The sequence below is a fragment of the Varroa destructor genome, unplaced genomic scaffold (assembly GCF_002443255.2).
Source record: "Varroa destructor unplaced genomic scaffold, Vdes_3.0 BEIS01000005.1, whole genome shotgun sequence".
In the NCBI taxonomy this organism is placed as follows: Eukaryota; Metazoa; Arthropoda; class Arachnida; order Mesostigmata; family Varroidae; genus Varroa; species Varroa destructor.
Genome location: NW_019211458.1, coordinates 26,460,932 through 26,479,624, shown reverse-complemented (window position 1 = coordinate 26,479,624; position 18,693 = coordinate 26,460,932). Strand labels below are relative to the sequence as shown.

General features: G+C 41.9%; 2 long non-coding RNA genes across 3 annotated transcripts in view; one reads left to right on the top strand and one right to left on the bottom strand.

The window, feature by feature from the left end:
* Positions 1 to 10,690: 10,690 nt before the first annotated feature.
* On the bottom strand, positions 10,691 to 16,773 carry LOC111251880 (uncharacterized). 2 transcript variants are annotated; one of them, XR_002673996.2, is made up of 5 exons: positions 16,661 to 16,773; positions 15,645 to 15,818; positions 15,227 to 15,353; positions 12,561 to 12,609; positions 10,691 to 11,818 (listed from the first exon to the last, which is right to left on the bottom strand). It is a non-coding gene; the product is annotated as an uncharacterized LOC111251880 (long non-coding RNA). The 2 variants fall into 2 exon arrangements; XR_015328722.1 differs by having other exon boundaries at positions 15,242 to 15,353.
* Positions 15,863 to 18,693, top strand: part of LOC111251878 (uncharacterized) — a 6,691-nt gene continuing 3,860 nt past the window's right edge. Inside the window, exons 1-2 of the long non-coding RNA XR_002673994.2 lie at positions 15,863 to 17,384; positions 18,291 to 18,585. This is a non-coding gene — a long non-coding RNA (uncharacterized LOC111251878). The remainder of the gene's footprint in view (positions 17,385 to 18,290; positions 18,586 to 18,693) is intronic.

Genomic DNA, 18,693 nt, shown 5'->3' with positions numbered 1-18,693 from the left:
GGTTAGTAGCGAGTGGACTTTACGGGCCTGGCAGGAGCCACGGTAATTACAGCGTCAGAAACGTCAGCCCTCCGCCGAAAGCCTGAAACCCCGAACCTCTCCTTTCAAAGGCCAAAGGTTGAAGAGCCTAGCCGACTATACGGATGCTAGTTCTGCGCTTCCTTCTCCTATCGTCTTCGCATCACAACGTGTCAACGCATCCTGTAATTATGACGCAGCCATGACGAGATGATTGCTTGCTGTGGCTCTAAACGAGTGAGTTGGCCCCCAACGATCCGAGCCCTCGTCTCCATAGAGCTTGCTATTCCCCAATGCCTCCACTCTTCACTCTACTTTAGTGCGAACTTTGGAGCAAGCACAAGTCAAACTCTTCCAATCTAAACAGTTTCTGCCTGCGGGTCGAAAGTTCCTATAACCCCTTACCCAAAACTCGGTATGGCAGAGCGTTATGGACAAGCCTGAATTATCGCCGTTAATTCGACGTGCAGAAAACAAATTTGTGCCCAAATAGACAGGTGCTGCGATGCCAGAACTATACTCGCTGCACTTTGTTGATGCATAGTATGCGTTAAGCGATAGGTGCTCCCACCAGTTGGCACCGAGCGCTATACGTTTAGCCGACTTGACCGCAGATGCTGGGTGGGCACTGGGAGCGATGTTGGTTGGCATAAAGATATGGTGGAGCTGACCTATTTTTTCATCCTATAGGCAACATGAATAAAGGAATTGGACCGTGGACATTTCTATAGGTGGTGACTGGTGGCTGAAAGCGTACGCCCAAATACATATATGGATAGGCAATCGACACTATCGCCATTTTCGCTAGTGAACGAGATTCCCGCAGAGTTCCACCGAGTTGTTGGAAAGCGGAATCATGCCAGAGTGCTCTGACAGACCTCCAATCTGTCACAGAAAGGTTTTCTAATTCCGTATATGTAAGGCCGTCTACACGAGCTGAGGAAATAACGATCCTGTTTTTGGCAGAGTTTGAGTCTAGCGGCAACGTAGACAAATATACAGTGCTAGTATATGTATAAAAGTAAGCTGAATTATGTGATATAAGTAAGGAGTTGTTCTTGTAAACGCATATTAGAATGGGCGCCATTTAGCTATATTTTATTCCATGTTTAAATCTGTTCAACTGCACGGAATTGAATCTAAGGTGTGAACTTTTTCGAAAACTATCATACAAACTGTGCTAGCAGGGATGAGGACTTCCTTAATGGTTACCGCTTTGCTCCATTCAATTTGTAAATAAGAAACAATTGTTCGCGGGTATTGGCTAACTATGTTGCAAGGAAGACAACGTCAGCGTAAGAAAACTAAGAAAAATTGGGTATAAGAAGCTTTCCATCAATGGCTTTTTCGCGATTCACGTTTTCTTCGCCCTCGATCCAAATAGCGATAAGATGGTTGTGATAGAAAAAAAAAAGGTAAAGATGCATAAAGTGTATTTGCATTATGCTGCTATATTAAATGTAACGAACATCCTTTACTGCGTTCATTTCATACTTTTCTGCGTCGGAAAAATACAATTTCACATAAAAAAAAAAATAGCAAAAAAATTCCTACAGAACATATAAACTATAAATTAAACGCTGCTAGAAGATCTATTCAGTATTCGATGTCTTTGTAGCTAGCCTTTCTCGATGGTACTTCCGAGGCGCCCGACGACATAAACGATTGACGCCGACAATATCACAGTTCGTATTCTTTATATACCACACAGATGGTGGTATATGGATCGTTAGATGGAACACTGCGTTCTAGCTTAATGTGATCTTGCGCATAGAACGTACTACTAATACCATGTGTCTTCTATATATTGCATGTATATTTTTTTTTCTATCTTTTACAACAGCTCACGTACGAGTAAAAAAAATATATATATTTTTACTCGTACGCGATATATATACACGAATTCAGATCTGGTTGAAATAAAAATTAGATTTTCGTTTAAATGGAAAGTCGTTTACATCTATAAGGTACTTTTAAGTTAAATGACTATGTGAGAAAAGTTGGATTCGGAACCGACTGTATAATTGATAGCATGCCATATTATCCGTCCAGTAAATTGGTGCCTTCCATGGAGAAGTTTTTTTCAGCGACTCTAAAATATAGATCGGAATGGACCTACGTTAAATTCATTTTATTACTGAATGAATAATCGGAAAATCCAGTTCATAAATGTTTCGTAATACATCTTGAATGACTGTAGGGCGACATAACTGATTTCAATCTGACGGTCCGCTTCTGGCACACAAATTCTATAGTTGATAGTTCCAAAAATTTCGGCCTAGAATGGGGGATTATGATTTACCACTTCAGCAAAACGTACTATCGCTACTTCACTCGTCGAAGTAACAACTGCCTCACCGCCTACTGGTACGTGTCCAACGACGAATAATACCAATTAATTTCTATAAGTAATAGATAAATCACCTTTGAAAAGGTAACCTTGTGTTTGGTTCTGTGTCCGATTTAGAGATACCTACGTGAGGTAATCGTCACAACGACGGAAGTACTGCTGAGCCAGCTGGCCATTCTCGTACTTGTGTGTGCACAGCGTTAGTGTCTAGTGATTTGCCTTTTCTTCCTCATCTTAAAAAATATTTTAGCCTGATTTAGCCGTGGGGAATTTAGGCTAATAACGTCCAACCGAGAAATGTGTCGACATCCTAGGGCAAATGATAGATAGATAGGGAGAGGGAGAGGAGCAAGGCAAGAATACATGTATTCGCGTATATGTTTCGTCATGTGCCCGCTGCTCCGAGACGATTCCCCGCTTTCATTTCTGCTTGCGCTCGTCTTCATGGCGTGCGTCTAATATTAGACGGTTTACCCACCTAGTACCTGTTTCCCGCAGCGAATGCGAAATCTACTGCCTGAGCTGAGTAACCCGGAAAAGACAGTTGAAAGGGGAAAAGGAAGCCCGACGACCAACGCATACCTGCTGCCATCTCAGTCATCACTCAGGCTGGCAGCTGTTTGAGCCAAAAGAAAGAAAACGGAAGTGACTGCTGCCGCTGTTGTCATGAGTTGAATTTGACTGACTGGGAACTCACACTCGGAGCAGACAACGGCAAGGGCCAGTGGAGAAAGTCGGAGAAGTGACAAACCATGAAGGCATGGCATGGGACTCCGAACTGGGAACAGAGCAAAGAATTGAGGGGCTCAGTGAAAAGGAGCCTGCTTGAAGGAGCAAAGCCGTACCAGTTCTACGCACGGGAGAACGGCAAGAACGGGGCGCGCCAGAAGATAGCCCGGCCACAGAGAAAGCGAGAGAGTCAGTGGGGCGTTTGCGCAAGCCACGTCCTCCCATGGTTTCGATAGCTAAAGCCTCTGAGAGAGAACCAAAGCTAAATAGAGAGAGATAAATTGAGGCTCAGAAATGAGCTTTGGACTAGCAGGAAATCGAAGTGCGAACCGAGCTATAGGAAGGAGCGGAGTGATATATATATTTTTTAGGATTTTAATATGTGCCGCCGCCGCCGCCACGACTGCTGCTAGCTCGCTCGCTTGCTGGCCGGCTTTCAGTGGTAATGCTAGCAATGCTGGTAGCAGTGGTATACTAAAGTCGGCGATTCTGGTCTGAGAAAAAGACCCTGAGTCGCTGATTCGCATTGCTGTCGGACTGTGCGTCTTCGGCCATCTTTTGCATTAGGTCCCAGCTCAATTCGGAGTAGTGGGCAAACCGTGAACTTTGTTCTAACCCATACGTAGTGCTCGGACCCCACACAGCTTTCCCGCTGCTGAATTTTCCCCTCGTTTGGGTCTATTTTGCGAAATGGGAACGTTGAGCAGGTGGTGCTGGCTGTTGTTCGATGGTCCTTGCTTCGTTCATCGTTTGGTGCTTATGTTCTTCTCAGGCGGGCCGCACTGGAAGGTGGGCGAGGAGCGGGAGGAGGAATAGGGTGAAAAAGGTGCGACGGGGCTTCTTCATTGGTCACGGTCGCTATTGTTGTCCTCATCATTGCTTCGCCTTGTGGTACTCTATTTGCACACACCAGCCAGTCAGCACGTCCATTCAGTAGCCAGACGCTAGCTCTTCCACCATTTCAAAGTCCCTCTGCATGTCGCACGCACACTGACCAATTCTTCACAAGTTGCAGGATCATGCGACCTTTCCTAGAAACTCCACTTTGCTGTTTTGGAACTGCTTTTTCCAGTTCTAGTTTGCCAGTAGGTGAATCGACCAGCGGGCTTTGTAGGAAACGCCAGCAAATGCGCACATGACTACGGGATTGTAACTGCTTGGAAATAATGGTTAAGCGTCAGTCAATGTAGTTTGGGGTACGAAGCCCTCTGTAGTCTGAGATGTCTCCTAGTTTGCGCTAAGGCACGTCATAAGCGCTAAATGTAAAGGTAAATTAGCAAAGTTGATACTTAAAGGAGTTAACCTAAGGTAACCTAACTGATAAAGGCAAATTTGTTTCACTCGATTCATATTTCACGTTCAGGCAAAATGGACGACTGAAAAGTCAGCTACAACAATGATTTGAAAAAAGCTGACTCTATCATTGATTAACGACAAAGCAGTCAAATGGAGATGTACTGCCGTGAGCACCCTCTAAACAGTGATCTTAAAGCTAGCCGATATATAGCAGAGCACTATACGTTACACTTAAGTGATGGAGCAAAAAATCGGAAGCGGATAATTAATATGCACAAAATATGTAAGCATAAATGATTAAGTATGCAAAATTCTATGTCAAAGTTCAATTAGTTCGGCTTTAAGGGCAATTTTAGTACAAGGCTTATATTATTAGAACGCTTCCTCATGTGCATATCGCTTGAAAATCATTGCCTCCTTTTTCAGAAACGATGGACGTAATATGACGGTCCAAGCCCATTTTACTGCCCGATTTCGACTTATTCTGCTGTCACATTAGGTTTAATCAGATTCCAAGCGTTTTCGTCCGTTAGCCTGATCTGATTCGACTGATTTATCTTTGTAGGTTTCTCAACCCAGTTACCGAATATCGGAGTGTATTCAATTACCCGCTTTTAATGAACAAAGTGTTTGTACAATTTAGCAGATTTACGACTCCTTTTTGCTCCTTGAAATTGTTGATGTGAGCGTGTACATACGAGAGGTCTGAACTCATTGGGGGATCGATGCTATACCCCACACAACATACCTCCGTGACAACCTCAGACAGAATTTCAATTCAGAACTGTTAGAAATCAGATACAATTGAGGCTTAAAACAAGCTTTCGTGTCGCTCGTAGAAGCTGAGTCTCAAGAAAACTATTTAACCAGGTAGTCTTTGAACTAATGTTGCTGCCTAACATGTGGCATATAGTTACCCATCAGATCTGATCTAGCTGTTTCTGAGAGTAAAATCGTTTCATTACCTTAGCAAAAACAGACGCCGCAAGTTTTCCCTTTTTGCCAGTCCACATTAGTAAAATATCCATCCCATCGATTAATCTGGCGTTCTCATGCTTAGAAATCGTGTTCGCTCATTTTACTTTATACAGTTCATGGTGCATGTGGATAATTCTGCGTATGTATACACTTGTACGTAGTTATAATAACAGTATAATGTGGGGCAGCTGGTGGTTGGTGCGCAAGATTGCTGACTAGCCACATTCAATGCTGTGACACCATACGATCTTTCGATGACGCATAACGTGAAACAGACCCACCGAAAATTTTGATGCCCATTTCATAGGAGTTAGAGCCGGTCACGGCCGGTAACTTGTAGTAACACTCAATTTTATTCTAGCAATATCCTTCTCCAAACACACTAATCATTGCACTTCGCACCCCAACTCAAAGTACGCGTATCGTGTCCTTGTGTTCCGAAGGTTTGTCGATAAAAAAAACGACGCAGTTCCGAGAATGAGGTCAATCTTTTTTTCACATCGATTTATATTTCCCCAATTGATATGTCTAAGATTTTGAAGGACAATATATTTGTTTCTAAAGTGACAGCAGAGAGACAACTGGAAGTCTTTAGGCTAAGAGCCGTAGCAGTGGGCCCACTAATATCGGCAACGGTACCTAATTAACAGTCTAAAACGTGATGTATAGTACATTTATTGCGAAGTGCAAAAATACGTGATCGCGAAAAGCGGTTTTTTTTTTTTTTTTTTTTACTATTGGCTGCAACCTTATCGAAACATCTGCAAATGCTAACGGTAATATAAAAACTATTAGATATTCTCGATTTACAGAATGGCCCGCTCTTTTTGTATTGCGTTGCTCCGATGACCTGCTAGGAGAGGGGCTTCATACAATTGGAGAGACTAAGTAAAAATAGGGATCATCACATCCAGCGCGTTTTTAAGTGAGATTCGAAATATGTCTGTGCCCGGATTTGAGTCAAAACTGTCACGCGTGTTTATCGGGGTAAGCGGACAAACATTATACCATCATCCTGGCAACAAGTTTTAACAGTTGCGAGTGAAGGGTTGATATCATAAACCAATTCGAATCTACGCCACTACACAAAATGTTTGTCACAGGGATTTCTTTGCGGAAAATACACGTACGCTATAAATATGTTAATCCACTAGTGGCAGCTAGTGAGATGCGAGCAAAAACCTGAACCGATTTCTATAGGACCGACAGTAAGTTATATACAAACGCTAACAGTCGCTTACTATGGTTCCACAGCGCTGCTTTGACTGGTTATCCCCGTGATCGTTTAATGATATTAGGTCTGTTCAGAAAAAAAGCTGCGAATCCCGGACTGGCTCGTGGTATAGCTCAGCTATGTGATGCAATTAGATTCGGACGTAAGACTCGAAAGGTCACGCATCGAGTCGCCTATTGTAATGCTAACGATAACATAAATACTTTCATTCAATTCAGATTCTAAAAACTAAGAAAAAAAAAAAACAAATTTAGACCACTTTCCTGAGATCAGATCCTGTGACCCTCGAATTAAAAAGACCTACTATTAGCTCGACCTTTAACATAAGGGCCAAGTTTCTGCTAAACAGCTCAAGCAAAGCCTAATTAAACATTTTAAAAAATAATTCCACTTTGATATAAGGGCCCCTTCATAATACAGTGTCTTGATAATGCGTACAGATTTACCAGCTACAAAAAAGCAGCGAGTGAAAAGCTGCAGGGAATAGCAGCGACCGATTTCCGAGTGTTTCAAAGAAGTTTCACCGATCGGTTTGCATAGTCTATTTGGCCTTCGAATACAACTCGATAGTCGTCCATCACGGTAGGTAAATGTCAAAGCACGTCGCGATCAGTCGATCAACGAGTCGTTTACAATAAGAAAATCTAGGCCCTCCCTTTAGGTAAGCATGGCTATAAACGTAGGCCTCTACGTATCGATCACTAGGAGGTATGATCAATGGTATCTAGAAAGATGAACGCTTTTGGAATTGCTGAGAGTTGAATTGAAACGAATATCAAGTCGGCAGGAGAGGATTACTTGCCGTCTTTACTTGCTCTCCAGAGAGGCACAACCCTTTTCTATCGCTTTGTAATGGCTGCACGAGAAAGTTCTATTTGACATAACTGGCTCCTCTTCTATATTACCTGTTCAAATGCGTTAAGCACAATATCTGAGAACACTGCAGCACGACATCTTGGTCCACAATAATAAAATAGATGTTACAAACTGTTTTAGGTGTTTCTTTGTAGGTTGCTACTTGCTAAGCCGGCGGTGTACGCCGTCATTCTGATAGGTCCTGATTTGGTTGCTAAGTGCTAAATATTTGTTTCTTATTAGCATTTTGGCGGAGGCATCTTTAGAAACGATCTGAGGTGTTCGTAAACGCAAATAGAAAAAAAAAAAAAAAAAAAAAAAGGACTGTCTTAGATTCGTCATAAGCCGCAAAGCTACTGGCAAACACGGCAGTCGTCACAATAAACTTAATTGTTTTGTTTTTCTTCGATGAGACCATAAGTTCCTCTAGCATAAATTGAAATAAGTTAAAATCACAATATATCTAACTGCTACATTCGGCTAAACTACGATGAAGGTCGATTGTGCCCTGCTCAACGTATCTAAGTTGTGAAAAATACATAACATAAAATATTCGTAGTCAGGGTGTAAGAAAAAATTCCAATACTATGGTTATTTGAACCAAAGCAAAGTTCACTGGCAGACATGAGACTTGAGTATTTCTTTATTCCACATCATGTATAGATTTTTCTGTATACCTGAAATCTAAACGCTAAAAAACCTTCTTCATTCTAACAACAAAAACCGTTGTTAAGGTCAAGAGGGATTCACTTACAAATTACATTATTTTATTCCAACTTGTGCGACACTTGTACAAAGGAGCGAAGGATGCTAGTTAACCTGAAATGACATTTACGCAATGAGTCAACACGATGGCTTCTCTATAGAATGTCGTTCGAATGAAATTAAAATCGTCCAGCCATCGGTACTTTTACCAGGCAGCAGGCGAGGTAATGTAAGCTACTACTATCGCTTCCGATAGGAGTGCGGGTAGGTTGGAACGAAGCCCCGGCCTCCTCGGTAACAGGGTTGACTATTCGCTTTGCTTCTTATTTGGCGGCTGCTGCCCTCTGCTTTTATGGAGGGGGTGAACCCAGAGCGGGGGACTACGCGCTATAAAGAGAGCGTTCCAAGCCCCATCACGATGTCCAGCACCGACCGCACTACCGTATGCGACCTGCGATCCCAGTGGTTGGCCTACAGCGAACTACTACTGTTACTACGGTGCCCGTACTGACGCAATACTGTCCAGCTTTGCTTGAGCTGGGCAGGGCAGGCCACTGTCTACCTCTGGACGGGCTCAACTTGCCGCCTCCGTCGGTTGCACGACCATCTGCCCGCTTGCCAGCTTGCCCAACCTCTGCTATTTTGGTATTCGCCCTTAAAACCTATGCGTGATGACCTGGCCTTCGGTGCTCCTGGAGCCTCTTTCGGGTCCTGTTGGCTACCCTCTCCCAGTTTCTTGTGTGGTGACCATACAGAGCAGCACAACGATACAGCAAACAGCCGAAACACGACACAGATTGAATAAGATAGGAACTCAACAAACCGCCGGTTTGATATCCGTTGTTCGTCTTCTCTTCTTAAGACTCCAGTAGTGATTGTTACGACATCTACTAAGACGTGATAGGTTTTCCCGCTATACGTACCCCAATAAGCCTTTACTTAATAGAGGCTGCCTCCAAGCGTAATGAAATGTGTGAGAGTACTAGGGACAAAGCGACAGCAAAAGCTAATTGCTACTACGATACGGAGTTTGAGCTAAGAAATACACAGGTGAGATAGAGAGGGCTAAACGAAGACAAAATTGCGTCATCGTGTTTGTCGAGATAGTACAGATGCATCGACTTTAACAGATTTATTAAGCTTAGATATTGAACGATACAGTATCTACGGGGCATTGACCTTTTCGCCTAATTTTCTTGCCGGCCCTCTTATCTTACAATAGAAGTAATTCACTTTTGCCACTTAAGAGTGACATAAACATTGATCTGTTTACGATTCCAAAAAATTCAGAACTTTTTCCTTTTTCAATTGCTTTTTCTTATGTGGAGTGCGTTCGATTATAAATTTGCTGGGCCTATTGCCTCGAAAGATTTGGTTTAACGATGAACTAAGCTAACAAAAAAAAAGTTAAAGATAACTTTTTTTTTTTTATCTTTAACCAGATGTTAAGGTACTACTACAATAATCTATTAGAGTTCTCGTTCACCGAATCAAGTTCTGAAGCTCATATCGGCTCAGCACTCAACAACGCTTTCTGCGAGTACTAGTATTTAGTAAGAGTACATTTTTCTATTTTGCAGTTTAAGCCTAAATGCATTTTTAGTAATTCGCATTCTCACATATCTTCCCACATGAAACAACTGGCTACATAAATCATTACCTCCTACCGTCGTACTTAATTTAATTTCTAGTAAGGATTTAAACCTTATACGGTACGCAGTAGCGACGTCGTCTTATTAGTTACATCGTAAGACATCTTACATTATGCACGGTGCGCGCATGGTGATACACTATTACGCGCTTATAAGGACTTGAAGCAATATGGCCGGTGATTGTTGTTGGGCAATTAAACCGTTGTAGGGTAGCTAGCGTCAGTGCGGTAGGAAGACTCTTTAGTCCTTCTGTTATTACCGGGCACCTTGCGTTCCGCCTGAACTCTAAAGAGGAGGAAGGACGTTCCTAAGGCCCGTGCATTGTCTTTTGTGAACAATGCTGAATAACTCCTTATCTTGACTTAATCCCTCTATTGTTATGCAGTAAGACGGCCGACGCTAACTTACGACTTTAGCGCCCCGTACACATGGTTCTTCAATCCTTAACTTTGAAGAGCGGACTTCGTCAACTTCTTTTACAAAGCATTTATTCAACTACCCTAACTCTTTCGTCGCTTTATATTAAGGAGAAAACAATTAAGCATTTTCTTATCAATGAAGTGGAAAGCAAAATCGCTCTTCTCTCCATTTTCGTCACGTATTTCCTACGATTTTATAAGACGTTAAACCAAAAGAAGACCAGTTTTTAGGTTGACGCCTAAAAATTATTGTAACGAAACTCAACACCTTCCTTTAACCTGACACTCGTCTGCACCTATCAATCTAATGAAACCTCATAAATAGTTATTTTTGCTGAAGAAGAAATGCATTTAACAAGGGCAATAACAGCGATTTTATCGTAAGAATTAGGTCTTTTCTGCTGAAAGATAGGTACGGTTCGGTGACCATTCTGAGAAACAACGGAAGAATACATTTGTGGAATACAACTAATCGAATTGAATCGGACATCCTTTATTGGCAGCGTGTTTTCCGCGCACATTTTGGTGTTCATGTCTACTTTCCCTTCTTACCGTACGTACTGTTTCCTGGAACTCCTTCGCTTCTTACCCTCTTCCAGGGAACCAGGTAGACGTTACCTTTTTGGGCGGGACAGAAGCACGTGAGTGCGTCAATTGATGAAAGCTATAAAATACTTCACACAACCTTATGTCGCGTTAAATCTTGTCTGGTCCTGTGAGCCGTTGGACCTCCTCTAAGGGCGGCGATGAAGCAGATTTGCAGTTAACACCTTGCCTCACTGACCCGTCACCGCCTTTCGTACTCTATACATACCGAAAGCTACATGTAGTGAATGGTGGTTGTTTGGCTCGATGGCCGTCGGTGGTGGGTTAGTCGGTAGTCGTTTAGCAAGTGAAAGAATGGCAGTCCATAACTGTAGCTTCGGAAACCTCTACTGACTGGCCTTGCCCCTGTCGTTAGCTAGTGATACACACATAAGCTATAGACACGCATATACACACACTGTTCATGTCATCGTTCCACTGGCATCGTTGGCGTTAGTGCCCATACGCCCACTCTCCGGACTCGTTTCTTGCTGTTTGCTTCTCTCTATTCTTGTTATCGTGAGAGGTTTACCCGCGCACAGATGTCTGAGATAACGTGTAGTCAGTAAGATTGTGGGGGCGGTTTGTATGTATGTTCTCTATGACCGTGTGCTAGGGTGCAACTGCAAGCAGTGTACGGCTTTGATTGCACGCGAAAGAACCTGTGTGTCAGTTTTGACCCATATTGGGGTTGTTGTCCTTTAGAGCAGCCCGGTAGGTCGGGCCACGCAGACACCTGTCGCCATAATCGACAAAGTGTGCTACTATTACCCAACCAGTCTCGAATGGCATCTAATGAAAAAGTGTTTGGTGCTGACAGGCTAAGTTCGTGTCAATTTGCTCAGACCAGATGCCGCAAACCCTCGTCATTTGGGATGTGTGGACGACGGCCAACTAGGGGTCGTAAGAGGTAAGGCAGCAGAAAGGGGCCGGATGCGGAAGGACAGGTGAAGACGTCGAAAGACCAGAGAAAAACTGTCATTGCGGAAGAAGCTTTCTGTAACACATATATTTAGTTTTCAATCGAAATAAACTTATATTATTATAAGTTTATTTCTTGTACAAGTCAGCCAAACATTTAGCCGGAGTAGGGGATGCTTAGCAATAGGGTTGAGGAAAGGTGCCAATATATTCTCTGAGGCACAAAAGGAGTTGCAGACTATTCAGTTGTCTCAGTCAAAAAAAGCTAAGTTGAACCTGCGTAAAAACACTTGATTGATTTTGAAACGTACTAAAACCGAACTATGTTTCTGGCCGTCATTCTTTCAAATGCTAAAATGTTAAAGAATTTTCTAGTATCTTTTTTGCTTCGAAAACAGCAATTGTAATGACCTTCGTCACATTTGTAAGTTTAGAAAATACTAAGTTTTTACAGTATTACTGTTACGGTCGCTGAAAACGTGTAAAAGACAGTACAAACAGAGCTAACTACTGTAATAAAGTAAAATAAATAAATAAAATAAAATAAATAAAATAAAAAAATAAAATTAAAAAAAAAAGTCAATTAGTTGCCTGGTCTAATAAATCCCAACATTTTAGCTTGTTAATAATATCTGTATGCCACACAAACTATGAGCAAAATGTTACTACTAGCTATTTCGTCAAAACACAATGATTTTTGCTTGTGATTCTTTTTGCTGAAAATTTGTTTATGTGTGGTACGAGTATCAGCTGTAATTTATTTTTCCTTTTGTGGATTTAAATAAAACTGTCATCTTGAACGAATTATAGAATCTCACCACTTATGCTGGTTTATGAAGATCAGGTGTATCTGTTTAAAGCGTTTGCCTGAAAAGGCGGCATTTCGAAGATGTAATTATGTAAATATGAAAAGGTAACACATGGTATCTTTAGTTTAGAAGAATTAAGTTAACAAAATATCTAAAAGACACGAAATTTTCATGTCTTTTTTAATGCATCAATATAAGCCATAAGACTATTGACGAAGTATTAAAGTAGATACCATCAAACTCGCTTTGACGGCTTTTTTTTTTTATATACGTATGTATATTTGATAGATGAACTTCCGTCTTTTGTCTGATAACACCATAATCCCATTACTGCAAGGTTTTTAAGCGAAAAATTATGACAATTTTTGCGTCCATCATTGAAACTAGTCCAGCATCACTGTCAAAGTTCTGTAAAAATCAGAACTGATGAAAGTCTGATCGTGCAGAATCGGTGCCATAAGGCGTACGCATGAAAATCTCCCATCCATTTTTCCAATTTTTGGTGGATTATTAAAAATGGATGTGGTTTGACATTGTCATGGTGGGCGACGACCCTCTCTGTTCACTAAATCCGGTCGATTTTTTTCCAGTAGCTTGTTGTAGTCTCGTTAGTTGTTGATAATAAAAGGCTGAATATCATTTTGTCAGACAACAGCAACACGTAATTCCTTTCCAATACCACACACGGCATCTCCTTTTTGGTGTCCACCTGGGCCTTGCCATAAATTGTAGAGTTTATTTTTTCTTATTTATTACCACCCCTGATAAACTGCTGTAGAAATGGGTTTATATCCGCGTTTTTGGGGATGGAAATATCACTGAATCGGTTCTTTCACGTAAATTCACGCATTACCCTAAAACATCGCGCTTTTTTTTGCAGCCACCTTATTCAAAGCTGCTAGATAGTTAATAGTTAGTTCCGTGGCGATATCGCAGTTGTATCCATTACGCTTAACTTTCGCAAGAACTTCATCAACTTTTTCCGTAACACGCATACTACTACGAACAGTATTTTTCACGTTGAAATTTCCAACGAACGAAAACGCATTTGGCTATAAACAGCAAGACGCATTTTAAAAATTTTTATATTTATAGGATTGTCGAGTAAAGCAAATTTTCGCGAAAGTTCCACATATTTTAATGGCGGCATTTTAGATAAAGTCAGATTGAAGGCATTACAGCAGTTTTAACACATTTACTACTGCCAAGTCTCCGTTTCCGGTCTTCCCCGAGGCGACCCCTACTACCTGATCTATGTAACTTGAGAAAGCTCCACAAGAACGGTCGATACTTTATATATAAACTCCACTTAGGATAGGGCATAGCAGGACAACGGTGGCGGTCACTCCACGTACTCTATTACCATCGCTTAGTATGTATGTACTCATTCTATTGAACTGGGCAAGCAGCGGCCAAAGGCTACTGGAAAGCAATGCATAAATACGGCGCACGTTAATCCCCGCGATAACAACTAATCAAACGGCATCTACAAATATATATGCAGGATCAACACTACTCACTAGCACCATCTATTTCTTTGTCATTCTCAAAAAAAGAGTGCCGTTTGTACCACCTGGCCCCAGCAATACAACGACACAATATGTATAGATCACAACACCATACGGTGCTCTGTATATAATGGTCAGTAACGCGACTTTTCCAACAGCTGTTTTCCCGGCTGGATATGTTTTGCTCTTGCTATTGCAGCGTGGTAAACTTTTTACAACCGGGTTGAGTCAATAATTGGCCGTGATAACATCGCCAACGAAACGGACTTTTGGCAAGTGGCGTTGACTGCCCAAATGAGGCACTTTGGCAATAGCACTTTGATAACATAGCGAAAATCCAGGGGATATATGTCCAAATCGATATTTGGTTGTGCGCCAAAGGTCACTTCCTTCGTCCTGACCTTCCAGGCCTTCGTCAAATAAAAAAAAATCCCAGTGATTCGATTAGTTTAACTGATATATTTAGCTCTCCACCGACCTCTTACCCATTTTGTATAATATGTATTGAAAACGCAATGCTTGTTTTCAAGTTAAACAGTCAGTTAAAGTTCATGCCACGTGCGTGATGTGCTGTACCTGCTTAGGATGTTTCTGTCCTATTTGATTTTCCCCATACAACGTATGTACGTATGCAAGTATCACGGAAGTTTATATCACCAGAGATTGTTATCTTACGATATTAAATAACACTTTGTGCAAAACACGGTAATAGGTACGCATCGTGCTATATATATCATATATAGCGCCGTAAAAAATAGCCGATATTCAGTAAAGATCTAGAACGTCTAGAAGAGCTTCGATTTAAAATACGACAAGCCAGTCTTCTAAGATACGTTACCCCGTGCATATATCACATTTGTTATAAACGTATATTAAGGAACATAGGCATAGAATGTTGACGTAGCAATCGCTCCAAGCAACATTGTTCAAATCGTTCACAGAATTGCGTGGGCAAAAATGAGTGCATCGGATATAGGTACTGTGTCTATAATGAGATGGTTATACCCACCCCGCGACACAGTATAGACAGAGTTTTTATCCAGATATTCGATTTCTATGCATGTAAAACCTGCTCTGAAAAAAGGACATTTTCATCACTCTTGAATTTTCATTGAAGAATGTGGTCATGCTTCAGTAGGCTACTGCGAATCATTGGGTTCTACTCACTGCTTCACTACTCACATAGTCGATCCACTGTCGTTCGGTCGCCTCTTGAAAAGGTTAAGTACCGGGGGCCGGTGGTTATGGCAGCATAGCTATCCTTTTGAGCTCTCCTGTGGATCTGGATTGGCGGCTTTTCGTCCAGGTGGAAAAAGCCATAGAAGAGGAACTTATAAAAGACTGTCACCATCGAGCCTAATCACAGATTATCTACAGTCTGAAGCAAAGTAGTACCTTTAATCTCTTCCAGGCGATATAGGCCAACACATAAAAAAAAACTTGCTAAAATCACTGAACTCTAAAGCCATTCGTCTCGCAAAGCTTTTAAGTCCATGCCAGAAAACTTCCGTTGTTTAATGTTAATTCAATATTTAACTAACTGGAGAACGCCTGAAGAAATAAGTTACACAAATAATACACTTACCTGAATGTTACTGCATCGATCGCGCTCAATTAAATTTGTTTTTGTTAATAAAACGCCGATGATTTAAACTTGTTTCCTGCTTTCTAAGCACTGAGTTTGAGTGTTAAAATTATGATATCAACCCGATTGTAAGAACCATTTACGTCGATTTCATTTGGTAACAGCGAGCACGTTCTAAGCGAAAAAAACATAATCGATAAAAACAAAGTTTTGCATTTTAGTTAAGATAATGTGTTGGGATAGTTCACTTCATCCTACCCAAGGTGGGAAATTATTAGACATACGCATAATTTGTTACGATGCATGTTGGCCTTGTAGGTGTCGCTTCAAAAGGCCTTTCCACCAACAAGCCCCAACTAGCTCGCTACGCTGCTGAAAGCATTGACATACAGACGGACCACGGTATTCGTCGTTGGCCCCAAAGCCAACTGCGGACTTAGTCGACGAGACTATTAGCGTCATGACGGCAAACGGTGTCGGTGAAGGGAGACTTCGTGTCACTAATAAGAGAAAACGCCGGCACTCGGAAGCCGGGGTCGTTAGAGCTTTGTCAGGCGCAAGGGGTGAAAAACACGGGAGCTTCCTGCGCATGTCGGTAGTCCACAGTCTTGCCCCTTCAATCACCACTATAACCAGCGGTGGGGCGAGCTTCCAACGAGCGGGCGCCTAACTCACTGGTGAAACGGGTTGGGAACGGCAACCTCACGGGCAGCAGCATGAAACGAAGCTGGCAGGCTGCCTGGCTGGCTGGCTGTCTGCTTGTATGAATGAGAGGCCCATTCTCTTACAAGCCCTATGTCTGACTTCTTTCTTATCCTCTTTTCACTTTTCCCCAGCTCACGGCATTTCCCGCTCATATTTCTCTCTTTCTCTCTCTCTCGAATTTCTACTACCTGCCCATTTCCTCCACTGCCCCCCGCTCGTGCATATTCACTTCGTGTTCGAGTGATCTGAAACGGAGGAGCTAGTCGAACCCACTGTGATGGCGTGATATATGCAAAGTATTGTTTGCTTACCCGTACGCATCTCGTTTCCCCATTTTCCAGTCTCCGCTAGTGCTCTGTTGCCTAACGGTCTCCAACAGTTGGATCGCCCCATCTTCCTATCCGATTACCGGCCATTCTCTGACGGTCTGCCGCTTCCCTGCCGATGGCACCGTTACCGCCGTTTACCGCCTTCCGCCCAATTCGCGAGTCCCTGGCTCGCCCCTCGAGTCATTGCTGTGTCCGCAGCCTCCAGCTGCGTTTGGTCATATTTACTTTGGGCATTAGCGGCTGGCTAAGATCAACGCTGCTGCCGTCGTTATTAGAGCTACCGTTTACTTCCATGAGCAAAGTCTGGTTTCCATAAACTGGCGGCTTCTGTTTGCCGCTCAGGCCAACAAGGGTTTCCAGGGTTTGCGGGGCTACTATAAAGCTTGGCACTTCCAAAAGATCTTCTACGACCTTTCCTCCTTGCGACAACCTTCGCCAACATCGTTTCTTTTTTTCCTATAGCCATAGAAGAACAAGGAGCTTAGACTGGTGAAGCTGAGCCTCGAAGACGTAATCCGAAGAAACAACGAACGTGTAATGTGTTGGGGAATGAGCCTGCCGAACACACAAAACTAAAACAGTGACAAACTTGCTATCGCTAGCTAGCTCCAGATTTATTGGAGGTCTCCTGTGAGAAGTAAAGACGAGACCTTGTGTTGGAATGTGCTGCAATCCGTCGTATCTAAATTCAAGCAGACATTAAGCCGTACGTGTCAGTTATTAGATAGCGGTTACTTTTGTTCTCTGATTATGCTGATTGTTCGCATGCAGTAATTTTATATGGAGCACTGATTATCGGAGAACCGTATGCAGAAAAAATGAACGTATTTTACCTTTCAGAGAACTTTCTCTGGTAAAGAAATACGAAGGAGATAGACGGTAATTTGATGACGGTCATGAGTTTTTATATCCATTGACGAATGGCGGAAAATATTGTAAAGTAAAACACTCAATTTTACCGCAGATATGTAGGCATTTTACTTTATTAACGTATCTAAAATATGTCTCTCAAAAACCACCACCTATAAGATGTCCGTATAATAAACCTTAATACCTATTGCTATAAGATAAGCAACGAAAATTGCTTAAAGAGGAGTAAACTAAATTGTAAAATAGCATCGAAAACATGTAGGTCTTATAATCTATGCCCCTGACCGTCGTTACAAGAAAATGTTTAACAAATCCTATGGCCGCACCATGTAATTACGTGAGATTTATTAAATTTACACTAGGTATTATAGCAATGCGATATGTGGGCAAAATTCTCTCAATAATAAAATACGAATGATACTTGGAGGCTTTGGCAGTCATTCTGTGGCCGGGCAATTTGCTAAATCAGCGATTACCATATAAACTACTCATTCATAGACGTCAGGAATTTTTAATGAATTCCGTCTATGGCGAACTTTGAAGTAACACTGCTCGTCGTACGAGTGTATGTGCGGTTCTTGAAGCGCTATGGAAAAATAGACTTAACACAGTTTAAAGAAGCCTCGAAATCAAGTAACCTAAAACACTAAGAAATTATTTGCGGAGCAATGACCTAAATTGACCCAGATAGTACTTCGTTTTTTCTGGCAAATTTCTATTGTGCCTTTACGTATATATCTAGGTGGAAAAGCAGAAAAGAATATCGAAAAAAAAATACGCGCCGGAAATAGTCAAAGAATGAGTTGACTGAAAGGACAGTACAAAAAGAAAACGACAACCATATTGCCTACCGTATAGTTGTACAAAACAGTATCTAGACAGAAATCCGGCATTAACAAGACGACTAACGGAACTCCAGTATCGGGAAATGCGCTGAAGTCATGCTAACGCACTCCAGATCGACATCCCCGAAGGCCGATTGACCTTTTACTATCAGTTTGGGACACCAAATGTAGCATGCAGTATGCAGGAGCGAAGTAAGTCTTACGATTCAAATGCATTCTTTGGGATCTCATGAAAATATTAAACTTGTTATACCACTTCTCAGGCTAATTGTTTTATCGACCAAATATACATTCTATATA